Source organism: Arachis hypogaea, chromosome 10, assembly GCF_003086295.3.
Source record: "Arachis hypogaea cultivar Tifrunner chromosome 10, arahy.Tifrunner.gnm2.J5K5, whole genome shotgun sequence".
Classification (NCBI taxonomy): domain Eukaryota; kingdom Viridiplantae; phylum Streptophyta; class Magnoliopsida; order Fabales; family Fabaceae; genus Arachis; species Arachis hypogaea.
The window spans coordinates 92947460-92960399 of NC_092045.1; the positions used below are offsets into that span (position 1 = coordinate 92947460).

At 32.0% G+C, this 12940-nt stretch overlaps 1 long non-coding RNA gene across 1 annotated transcript; it reads right to left on the bottom strand.

The window, feature by feature from the left end:
• Positions 1 to 9583: 9583 nt before the first annotated feature.
• LOC140175514 (uncharacterized) lies at positions 9584 to 11997 on the bottom strand. Its single transcript, XR_011866338.1, has 2 exons — positions 9969 to 11997; positions 9584 to 9870 (listed from the first exon to the last, which is right to left on the bottom strand). It is a non-coding gene; the product is annotated as an uncharacterized lncRNA (long non-coding RNA).
• Positions 11998 to 12940: the final 943 nt, after the last annotated feature.

Here is a 12940-nt window from a genome sequence, read left to right on the forward strand (position 1 = left end):
TACCGTGGGAAATCCAAATAGAGAGAGAGAGTGAGTTTAACAAGAAGAAGAAGTAACCTTATTTTCAAACTAAAGTACATTGAAAAGTGAAAACCAACCTAAGAACCTAACCTTTTTTTTTCGGAAGAAAAATTTAAATTCGGTAAAAATTCTACGACGAAACCTTCTGAGTTCTAGTTTGTATCATTTAGTCACTTTTTGTATTAAATAAAAAAATATCTGAATTAATTCAGTTCAAATTCCAGAAAAGTGTATATAATAAAATTATAAGAGAAAAAATATTATTTTTAAATAATGAATATAAAAGAGGATTGAGTCGAAGAAATCATCAAAATAAGAAAAAAATAGAGACTGGGTACAAATAACGCAATCAGACAGAAGAAAGATGAGAAAGAGGTCTGATCTGATATGAAAGTTTAACAAGAAGAAGAAGCAACCTCATTTTTAAACTAAAGTACACTGAAAAGTGAAAACCCACCTAACAACCTAACCTTAATTTTCTTTTTGAAGAAAAACCTAATCTTATTACATTACAATAAATTAAATTTAAAATAGTTAATCAAAAAGTTAATTTTCTACTTTTTGATAAAGATGCTATACTTATAATAATTTTATATTCCTAGCATTTTAATGCTATATTTATTATTTTATATAGTTTCATGATAGAGAATAATACTATCAATTTTATCCAACACAAATTGACATACATAGAAATATATATGATAAATTTGTAAGCATTTCATAAATCATATAATATCTAGTATATATAGCATAATAGTCTTCATTTCCTTACAGAGTAGTCGATGCCCCGCGCATTTGAACATTTTTATATATTAACTAAAGCAAAATAGATGTTCTCCACGAGAACTTAAAATCTGTATATTAAATCCATGAATATATTTAACTTAATTGGATCATAAGCAATAGATAATCAAAAAAATTCTAAACCATTCATCCAAGCAAAATAAAAATAACAGCAAACACTCCTTATTTAAAGTATGTAACATTACTCAACTTCTCTTTCTCATCAATAGACATGCAAGCTTACTGAATAGAAATGTTAAATGTTGCTTCTAATTTTTTTCTAATAGACAATAACACATGATTATAGATAGTCGATAATCTTTTGTTGTAGGAGTTATGACTCAGGATATTGACAGAGATATCCTACACATATAATTAATAAACATAAGAATTTTGAATAAACTTAGAGAAATATATTTTGTGAATCAATTAGGCATATGGATAAAATCTTGTAAGAAAGATAGATTAGAAACAGTTATTTGTATCTGATTTATTTTCATGTGCAGCATATTGCTTTTATAAGTGAACAAAAAGAAAAAAAATGATAATAAAAATTAATTGTTAGCAAATTGGATATAAAAATATGCCAACAACTAACAGATATCTAAATACATATCAAGTTGAATTCTATAAATATTATATATGCAAGGGAAAAACCTACTTTGTTTGTGAAAGAACTAACAGATTCTAAAATTCTATTCTGAGATGAAGTCGTATCATAAGAAGAATAAAAATCATGCTATTAACAACATCAAAATTAATGATTAAAAAATCCTTATGAAAATGAAATATAGCAAGAAAAGATGCTAGAATAATAAAATGTATAAACAACAAATGAATTACACTAATAAAAAAGGCTAACCAATGAGACAATTGCACAATTTTCAGCATCTACAAACAATTTGATGAGTGTGGCATTATATGCAGGACATACGCTGTCATCATCGATGGGTTTTGGATCAACCGTAAAAACTAACTTTTGAGCCATTAGTTTAGACAATATCATTGATCCATCTGAGTAGAAGTTATTACTCTGTGAATTAGAATACACCAGGTCATTTACATATATAAGAATTATATTGTATGAACTAAAAAACTTAAAACATAATTAACGGGAAAAATTAATTAAAATACAAATGAAATTCATATTGTTTGAATAAAACTTGGTACATATAGTATCTGAAGTCTTTTTTATGGATTTTAAGTAGGATTTATTATCTGAAAAAATAAATACACGATATATGAGAAAGAGTTAATAACAAACTCATCATAAAAAATGAAGGATCATCTTTTAATAAGTGCCTACATTTTCTATTCATAAGATAAGAAACCACTTCATCATGTAAAACAAAGAGATTGCAACTTCCATATTTACATAACATGTAAATATTAAGTCACTAACACTGAAATATCTAATTAGTATGAGTTTTAAAAAGAATACAAATCTTCAATTGAATATATAAAAGCAAGACATTGAGTATCATTAATTGTTGATCATGAAAGACTATTTGAACAATGTGTCAAACAAAATTCATAGAATGAAGATTGTTGATTCAGTTCAATTTTTTATCACAGAGACAAATAGAGAACCACCACTAATGACAAGTAGGGATATTTGTAATGGTTCCAATCAAAATAACATGAGAAACCTACATTTGATGAAAAATATATATTAAGAAAGTGTGAAAAAATACTTGAATATGTAAGTAATGAATAATCAATATAGTCAAAAAAATGAATTTAAAATAGAAGTGTGAAAGTTGCAATGATAAAAGACAATACAGATTTTTTTGAAATGTATTGAGCAGCCAAACCATTCAGATCAACCTCAATAGTCTCCATAATTTCAACATTAATAAATACTCTAATTTCCAGAGATGGTAAATGATCATGAGGATGAGGATTTTGTATTTATCCTCATAAAGTGGTGAGAATATATGTGTTTGAATAATTCGCTACAACAGAAGAAAATAATAATCAGAGACAATTGTAAAAAAAATTATAGAGATTTATAATTATCTTGATTAAAGAGAAAGATAATATGGTAATAGGCAAAAATAAAAAAAATTCAACAAACTAACAGTGAAAATTGGATCCATCTTAAATTTGGAAACAATCTGGTTTTTGAGAGCAGTTAATGACTTTGAATGAACTCGTGTATGGAGCATATGCCACTCGTTTACGTTTAACTTTAAAAATCACCTTTTTGCCCACAACAATATCAAATAATAAAGGATATGAGGAACTATTCATAACTTATAAAATTATATTTAAAATTTGAAAAATATATTCAATAAGTATGCAAAAAATTTCTGAATATATCAAAAAATGGGTACAAATTAATAAAAGATTAAGTAATGAAAAATGTACCTAAAAGTTATATTCAAACTTTTGGAGCAAATCAAACTGTTTGGTTTTAAGTAATACGGCAGCACAATGATCATAGAGAACAAAAACATATTTGCTTGTGTTATAATAATCTGAATTTTTAAAAATTAAATAATAAATTATTTATGATTTATTATTTAATTTAAAAAAATATTTTTTTAAGAGCAATTAAATTAAATTTGATGATATTTTGAGTTTAAAATCTATTAAAATTTTTAAATAATTTTTATTATAATGAGATAGTTTAAAAAAATTAAAAAATTATTATTATTATTATTATTATTATTATTATTATTATTATTATTATTCATTAGGCACTTTTATTAGCAACAACATTAAATCATCACTATCTAATATCATTTCTTTGGTTTCATTCTTTTTGGCCGAAGCCATTAAGAGAAACAAAAAGAAAGAAAGACAACGTGGCTTATATATATATATAAAATTATGTTTTCATATTTACAGCCACATTAACATGACCCCACCATTAATTCACATTAATTTCATATTGTAGGAGAACATTAATATTATCAATATAAATCCTCATATATCTCTCTTTCGTTTCTATATGAGTTTGCCTTATCTTTATCTCACTAATTTCCATTATCATCATCTTACTTCATTTGTTTCGTTCATGACCGAATTGAGCTTGAGAAAGAAAAGAAAGAAAGAGAGAGACCGAGAATGGGGTGAGGAGAACCGTGAAATCTCTGAGCTTTCAGCTTCAATCTTTTACGATCTGTAACTTCAATAAAAAATCTAATTCGATAAAAGTGTTTGTATCTTTCTTCTTTACGTGTTGGTGTCACTTTTATTTGATAAAAATTGATGGTGACATAACTTCTTTTTTCTTTGAGTTCGGCCAATTGAAGTTTTAGGAGGTACATACGATTTCTAATATTTTCTTCTACAACAGTTCAGTTAGAAAGCTTCTCCAAAGTTTTCGTTGTTTGAATTTGCACGGAGGTAGGGTTTGGTAATTTTATAATAATTAAATGTGAATTTGATAACTGAATGTTAGTTTGATTGATTATTGTTTGAATTTAATTAAGTCTATGCTATATTTTTGTTGAATTATTGTTGTTTGCTTGAGATTTTGATTCGCTATGTATGAACAACCAATTGGGGGTGTTTTGAATATTTCGGGAGTCAAAATAGATTTTCAAAAGTTTTAAAAATTATATTAGCTAATTTTGAATTATTAAAGAAATGATTATGTTTTGAGTTTATCAAGAAAAAGAGTTTGATGAAAGAGAAATGGATTCAAATTATTTTTAAAGAGAGATTTTGATATTTAGAAAAATCTGGGCAGTATGCAAGGTTTTAAAAAGAATTGTGGTTTTAAATTTGAGTTATGACCTGGCAAAGATCGTGGTGGTGTACCACTTGTCCAGTATCGCGATGGACGTGGGGATCGTAGTTGTTTACCACCCACGGGTTGTGAATGTGTTTGTGGGGATCATGGTTATTTACCGTCCATGTGTGTGTTGTTTTTTCAATTGAAGATCTTGCGAGGTTTGTGGTAGTGTACCACCCTCCAGGTGAGGATCGTGGTGCTGTACTGCTCACCGATTTTCAAGAGGATGATATCCAGGTTAGCTACCGGATTTGTCGGGTTCTGGCAAAGTAATCGACACATGAGCTCATGGCCAGTAGGACAGGCATGCATCATATTGCACTTGTTTGCTTTGTCTGGGTGTGCTTAAGTGTTTTGGTTTTCCTATCTGATGATTTTTGTCTAATTGTTATTTGTTGTACTTGCTCTAATTACTTTCTGATTGTGTTTGTCTTGCATTGTTTATGCCTGTGATTGATTCTATTTTGTGATTGAGTTTTGATGGTGATTTGATTTAATTTGGGCCAGAGGCTGAGTTGATTGGATTTGGGCCAGAGGTCATGATTGGTTGGATCAGTGGTAAGTTTTGGTTAAAATGGTTTCTTAGTAAGCAATAAAATGTATGGAAATGTTATTTTGGGAAAATTTTTATAATAAAAATATGAGTTTTAAATTTGGATAATGAACATAACTGTCCACCCCGACCCTACTAAGAACTCCCCAGTTCTTACCCCCTATTTTCACCTCTTTCAGCTACAAGTGCAAAGGTTTAATGCGGAGCTACAGGAGCATAGAAGATTAAGTTCACGAGTTGAGTTATTAGAATTTATTTTCCCTTGTCGTTTATTGTTTTTAGTTTTTAGAGTGTAACACCCTAATTACCCTAAGCCTTACCTCGCGTCGTAAAGCAAAGGTTAATCAAAGGTTACGACAACTCTAAAGCTTATACATAATTATATAGAAGGAAATAATATATTCTAGGAGCCCGATGAAGGATTAAGCTCAAAAACAGAATTGAAAAGCGCAAAACGTTCACACGAGCTACAACTTAAGGCACAAGATATACATACAGATATCAAGACAATATATAGATATATCAAAGTATCATAGTCATAAGAGTCTAGCCACGGCTCGCGGAATTTAAGCCGGCTAGTCTTATATACAGATATACAAAGTTTAGAAAGTAAAATAGCTTATACAAACTTTCTTTCAAAGTAAGCCTCTAAGAAAATATAAATACAAAAGGTGAGAGAACTAAGCAAAAATAATCAAAGGCTTCAAAACATAGTGAAGATCCTCCGCTCTGTCACCATCAAGCAACTCACCGAGGTGGGTTGCAACCTGCATATGAAAAATAACAACAGAGTATGGGATGAGAACCGGAAGTTCTCAGTATGGTAACAGTGCCCAGTGATATAAGATATAAGACTTCGGAACGCTAGAGGCTATCCTAGAACTTCTTATCCATCACAAGATTCAAGCTTAAAACATAAATAAATTTTAAAATATTAACTTTAAAACCACAATGAAAAAGGGGTAATCTAACTTAAGGAATTTCTAACTAACAATTCTCTGTTGTCCCACAGCCTTCGCCAGCCTAACCTCCACGCGATCCTATCGCCACCGTCTTCGAAACCTCCTCAATCCCAGCAGAAAACACAAATAATACAATGCAAGTAAAGCACAAGTATAAGCATGTTTATCAAGTAATTCAAATAGGCAATTCAAGTCAACAAAGCAAGCAAACAAATAAAAGATGCACATGATAAATGCCTATCCTATCTGGCTGTGATATCACATCGTCAGTTCAACTGCCAACCCGACACACCTCCATGGAGATGTCACCCTTCGGTCTCATAATGGGAACCCCCGAGATATCGTGCCCGGATGACAGTCCAGGATGTCAATGCTTGCACACTATAGTGATTCCAAAGGGATGCGAGCGGGATACTCTTGCCACGGACCTCACATCTCAAGGTAAATGGGACTAACCACCGCCCTTACGCCGCCGCCGCGACCTCGATAGGCGGGATTAACTGCTGTCCCTGCCAGGCGCATAGCGTCTCAATAATCTCAGTTTAAAAACATTACATCAGTGGTTTTCAAAATCATTTCATTCAATGCTCAGTAATTCACCACTTCCATAATTTTTTGTCAGTAATCATCAATATAATACCCCGCCTTCTCACTCAACCAAATCCATCCTCAATACACCAGAAACCTAAATCTCCGTTCTCTAAACATTTTTGCAAGAAAAGTACCCAATTAAACTTACCTAAAGCATCCCCCATGTTTTGACACCTAAAAACAATCTAAAGAGACATAAATAAGTGTTACAGAAGTTTGCAAGCTTGCCGAAAAGGTAAAACAGTTAAAAAACAATATGTTTATTGAAAAAAAAGGGTAGTGTGCGTACGCATAGGGTTTTGCGTACGCACGCCCAGAAAGACTTCCAAGAAGTGTGTGTACGCATAGAGGTGTGCGTACGCACAGTGAGTAAAAATTTCCATTCTACGTACGCACAGAAACTAAAAATTTCCAATCTGCGTACATGCACAGATACGTGCAAACGCCCTTAATAGAATGCACCGTCTAGCATATGCGCGCGCACGAGGCTGTGCGTTTGCACAACTTGCAAATTTTGCAGGGTATGTGTGCACATGAGAATGTGCTAATGCTCCCAACAGTAGGCACCTCCATGTGTGTGGATGCGCACAAGAGTGTGCTAGCGCTTCCAGTAATAGGCACCTCCTTGTGTGTGCGTGCGCACAAGAGTGTGCGTACGCACGTTTTCAAAAATACACAGCGTGTGCGTGCGCACAAGGCCGTGCATACGCTCAAGTCAAAATTACCCACTGATGAGAGCACGCGCACAGCAGTGTGCGTGCGCACACAAACCAGAAACCATAAAATTATGCAACATTACAGAATTCAGGTTTTGACACCAAACTTTAAACGGTCATAACGTTCTCTACAAAAATTCGTTTTCTAAAAACTTTATATCAATTTAAAGCTCTCAAAGACATCTTTAACTTAAAATAAGTTTCATTCAATTTTAAGCTTTGAGGCTCAAGTTATGATTCATCAAAGTTCACTAAAAATCTATTTTTACCAAAGTTCACTAATTTCTCAAATCCTTGAAATCCATAACCAAAATCAAATACAAACCATACCAAACTCCAAATTACCTCATAACTTACGCTTTGTGTCACAATTCACCATTCATACCAAATTTCCACTCACATTACAATATCATCAACCTCAATTATCAAGTACATGACACTATAATCATTTCTCCACCAACACACTCATCAATCATTATTCTATCACTACCAATCATAATAATCAACCTCAACCATTCACAATATCAATATTCAACACTATTTGTTAAACTCAACAACATTACTCACCCAAATCATCAAAGTCATCAATACATCATACATCATCGTGCAATAAATTCAACAAGCCATTTCAATTCAACCTATCCTATGGGTCACTAGCCTAAGTGTCAAAAAATATTATATATTAAATAGAGAAAACCAAAACCATAACTTGACCGATTTCTAATATGTACCAAAACCCAAGATTGAGTACAAATTAAGCTTCCAAACACAACCAAGTCACCAATCCAACTCCAAATGCTCCCAAGTATCCAAGGTAATTCCAACAAGCTCCAATATTCAAACTAACATCATATATTTCATAAAAATCAAAACCTAACATTCACAATGTATCAATTTACAAGGTTTCTTGAGAAATCTTACCTTATCCACTGAAATTTGGGATAGAAACCAACAAGCCCTCACTAATGATTAGTACCTAAACAACCAAAACACAAATTTCACTCAAAACTAAAACCCACCAAATTCGAAATTCTTAGGGCTGCAGGAAGGAAGGAAAAATTCAAAATCTTACCTATGAAAGTTAGATAAAAGTAACAGGCTCAGCGAGAGCTTTGTGTAGCTACTGACGACACGTGAATCAGAGCACCGTAGCTCAAGATATGATAGATTGAAGTTGTATGTGAATAGTAACTTTTCTCGCTTCCTCTCCCCTTCACTTCAGGCACTCACCCGTGTGTGTGTTTATGGTTGATGGGTTCACTAATGGAGTGTTATATATGTTGGGCTTGAGCCCGGTACAACCCGTTGGCATTTTTATCCCGTTTGGCCTAATTTCAATCCAAACCTTTAAAATCAGTGCCCGATTTTCAATTTTTAATCATTTTCTTAACTTTTTCTATAATTTTTACTGCTCTTACACACAGTACCGGATAGAGTTAAGTCAGTTCTGCTGGTTAATTTACTGGTACACATTTTTACGTAATTTTTTGAAGAAAATTATATTTTCCAACTCAGAAAAATCTATTGAGTCTAAAAATCATATTTAAATTTTTTAATTAATGTTCTAAATTTTTGAAACCTATTTTGGGTCATTAATTAATTATTAGTTTATGCTAATTAATCATTAATTATTTTCGGTTCTTACATAGAAGGATAGGATTTGTTTTTGAGAATCGTGAAATAAGTCTATTTATTTAATGCTATGTGAATATACATACCGTGGTAGTTAAGTGGTTTAAAATAAATAATCTTCATTTTCTTAATTAAAAATTTCGGTTCGTATTCGCAAAGGCTCAATATTAAATAAAAATAGTATAGAATAAAAAGGTTTAGAGGTAAATATGGCATGAACTTTTAGTACGATCATGAGGTGCTAAAAGTTAGGGTGTTACATGTGTTATCTTTAACATGTAACAAAAGTCTAAATTTAGGATCCAAATGAGAGATTTCATTAGGTACTTAGGAAAAAAGTATGATTACTATTAATGAAGCTAAAAAGCTTACAAAACAAAGTGTTCGATTGTTTATGAGGATTAACTTTTTAAGTGGATTCTGTATATCTTTTTCACATTCAGAGCAAGTAAAATCTTTTCCTGATAATTATAAAGGATGTCCACAAATACAAGAATAAAACCACTAATTATATTGGTTACAAATAGTTTTAATTTTTCCAACCACATTGAAATAGCCCTCCTATATTAAAAAAAAAAGATTCGACCAAATATGGTAGACTAATTAAATACAAAAATATTGCAACAGATAAAAAAGATTTAAAGGAATAAGTGATTATGGTACATCATTGAGAAATAATAGAAGTAAGACATATATAAAATTATGATTTCACTAATTAAAAATAGAAAAGTAACCTCATCATCTTCCCTTAATTCAAGAATAGTTCAATTCTTATATAAATTAGCAAAATCATCATCAACATCAGCAAAAATGCAATCATCACCAATAGTCAGAATTTCGGTGAACCAAGGCTGGAAAGGATTCAGGCTGCATATATAATGAAGATCAACGGAACAATTTCTAGTTAGGTATTTTTAAAAAATATAACACTAAAGAGAAAATATATAACATTTGAGAAATCTAACCTATATATGAACTCCACAACTTGAGGAATCTTAGGGTTAACAGTGATATTTGCACAATTTATGATATTTTACAAGCCAACTTTTCTTTACTCAGCAAGATTGATTAATATAACCTGAAAAATATTCATTAGAAATTGAGTATTTATAGGCTAAACCAAAATAATGTGATACAGTTAAAAATATATAAATAATAAGTATGGAATAAAAAAAATTTTAAATTATATCTAAAAAACATAACACAGAGTATAAGAAACCTCTAAATAATTTAACTATGATAGATTGAAGAAGAACAATGGGTGGTTGTACAATAGATTTCATCAAGCTCGAGTGCATTGCCAAAAAATCTCTAAACAGGTTACAATGAACATAGCAGCTGAAAGATGTGAAAATCTGTATAAGAATTAGATATTCACTTATTATATGAAAAACACATTACAAATAACGAATTAATGTTAAATATAAATAAATTGAAAAATAACTATAGTAAAGGTGTTCATGTATTTGAAATGCTTGAATCAAGAATGCCTAACCCATTTGTATAAAGTTGTATGACCACTAACTTTACTTTCTTTTCAAAAGAATCTTGAACATATGGATATTAACGGACACTTATCAATAGGCCAATTACATCTAACACAACAAAATGGATAACGAAGTAAAAAACCTTAATATATGGATTAATTGTTAAATTCAGAGAATAAAAGGATATTGCAAAGAAAACCATTAGTATCTATACAATAAATAGACTAACCTATCAAATATTGGTCTTCTTTTTGTAATCGTGACACATGTTCAACATTATGTAAAATATAAGGAATATTTGGGAATATGAGACCAGGTAAAAGAATAGCTTCTGTATCAATTTCAAAAATATTTTGTATCGATGCTTGCTAACTTTGGCTACTTTAAGATTTGGAACCAGTGTGAACTTAGATATAGAGTAAACATCGCCTTGTTTGAGAATACCTTCAAATTGAGCTATGAAATGTTCCTTGACAGTACATTGAATATTATGAAACTGAAAAAAATAGATGTTCTCAACATTAAAAAATGAAATACTATTTGTACAAAAAAGTATTTTCTGGACACATTTGAGTAAAAATATAGAAATTGGATTAAATATTTGATAATATACAACATCAAGCTAATGCATTCAAGATAACTAATCAATTCATCCATCAGCAACATTTGAAGGAACAAAACTTTTTCATCTTCAGAGACTGGATTGGAGACAGTCTATAATCTGATGATTTGAACCTTAATTCTAGAATTTTCACACCAAAAATTTATATTAGCAAGATTTAGCTCTGTTTTCTTGGGGACCAACAAAATTATCTTTGACTCTGTCATTACTCAAGGTACTAAAGAAACCCATAAGAATAATGTATAAGTTGAACAATGAAAACATAAAAATAAGGAGAGTACCAAATTGGATATAACTCACATATATTTAAATATGATAAAAACAGCTAGGAATAAAAGGGAAGTTAAAAATTGGAATTCTGATTTCTTCTATGGATGACTAAATTAGATACTTGCCCAAGAAACCTAGAAACAAGCATAGAGGGAAGTGATATGATAGACTTGTCATGAAGTAGTAGGTAACTGTCAGTAGAATAGTCTTTTTGACTACACTATAATTATGGCTATAACCAATTTCAGAAATAGCTTCTATTTCAATCCAATTCAGTCCATATACCTAATTCGTTAACTAAAAAAATCATTAATAAAGTGTTTACTGTTCACAAAAAAAAGTTGTGACCATTATAACACAATCATAAAAAAAGTGTTTCCAAAGAATGTTAAAATTCAGAGATTATGAAAAAAATTAGGATAGAAACAGATGAATGAAAAAAATAGAGAGGATAAATAGAGAGAGTAGCTATAGCACCGAGCAATCTCTTCGCTGAGCTTGAAATCATCATCGGTGATCTGGGAGACATCGCTACCGGCAAGAGTAGGCGTACTCCTGAAATTTTTTATTTCACTCAATCTCCTTGGCTCAAAGTTGTACGACATTGTTTTACCACTCTTTCTTTGGCTTTTAGAAGAAGAAGAAAGATATGTTAAAGAAAATAAAGAAGATAGAGGGGAGCGAAGCATGCCTTATAAGGGTGTAGATACCTCTCCCTAACATGACGCATTTTGACAAGTGAGTATGGGAGTTTCGGCTATCATCCCTATCGTCAAGGGCAAAATCGTGAGGTCTTGTGTGCCAAAATAGACAATATCGTGCTAGCAGGTGGTCTAGACTGTTACAGATAGTATCAGAGCAGGAGCCCAGATCGATGTGCCAGCAAGGACGCTTGGGTCTCTTAGGGGGGTGGATTATAAGGTTTCACATCAGTTGGGGAGGGAAACGAAGCATGCTTTATAAGGGTGTGGATACCTCTCCCTAGCATGACGCGTTTTGACAAATGAGTGTGGGGGTTTCGGCCATCATCCCTATCCTCAAAGGCAAAATCGTGAGGCTTTGTGTGTGCTAAAGCGGACAATATCGTACTAGCGGGTGGTTTGGGCTGTTATAGATGGTATCAGAGAAGGAGCCCAGATCGATATGCCAGCAAGGGCACTGGGCTCCCTTAGGGAGTGGATTGTAAGGTCCCACATCGATTAGGGAGGGGAACGAAGCTGCCTTATAAGGGTGTGGATTCCTCTCCCTAGTATGACGGTTTTGACGAGTGAATGTGAGGGGTTTCGGCTATCATCCCTATTGTCAAAGGCAAAACCGTGAGGCCTTGTGTGCTAAAGCGGACAATATCGTGCTAGCGGGTGGTCTGGGTTGTTACATAAACATTAAAGAACTCTGAGGAAAAGAAATCTCGTTAGAGAAGGTGACTTGGAGATCAAGTCAGAATGGAGGAGCACACTGGAGAACTTGAATTAAAAATGGGGACAGACTACCCTCACCCATTTACAAGTAACTGAACTCGAATTTTGTGGGCGAAATTTCCAATTAGGTGGGTAGAATG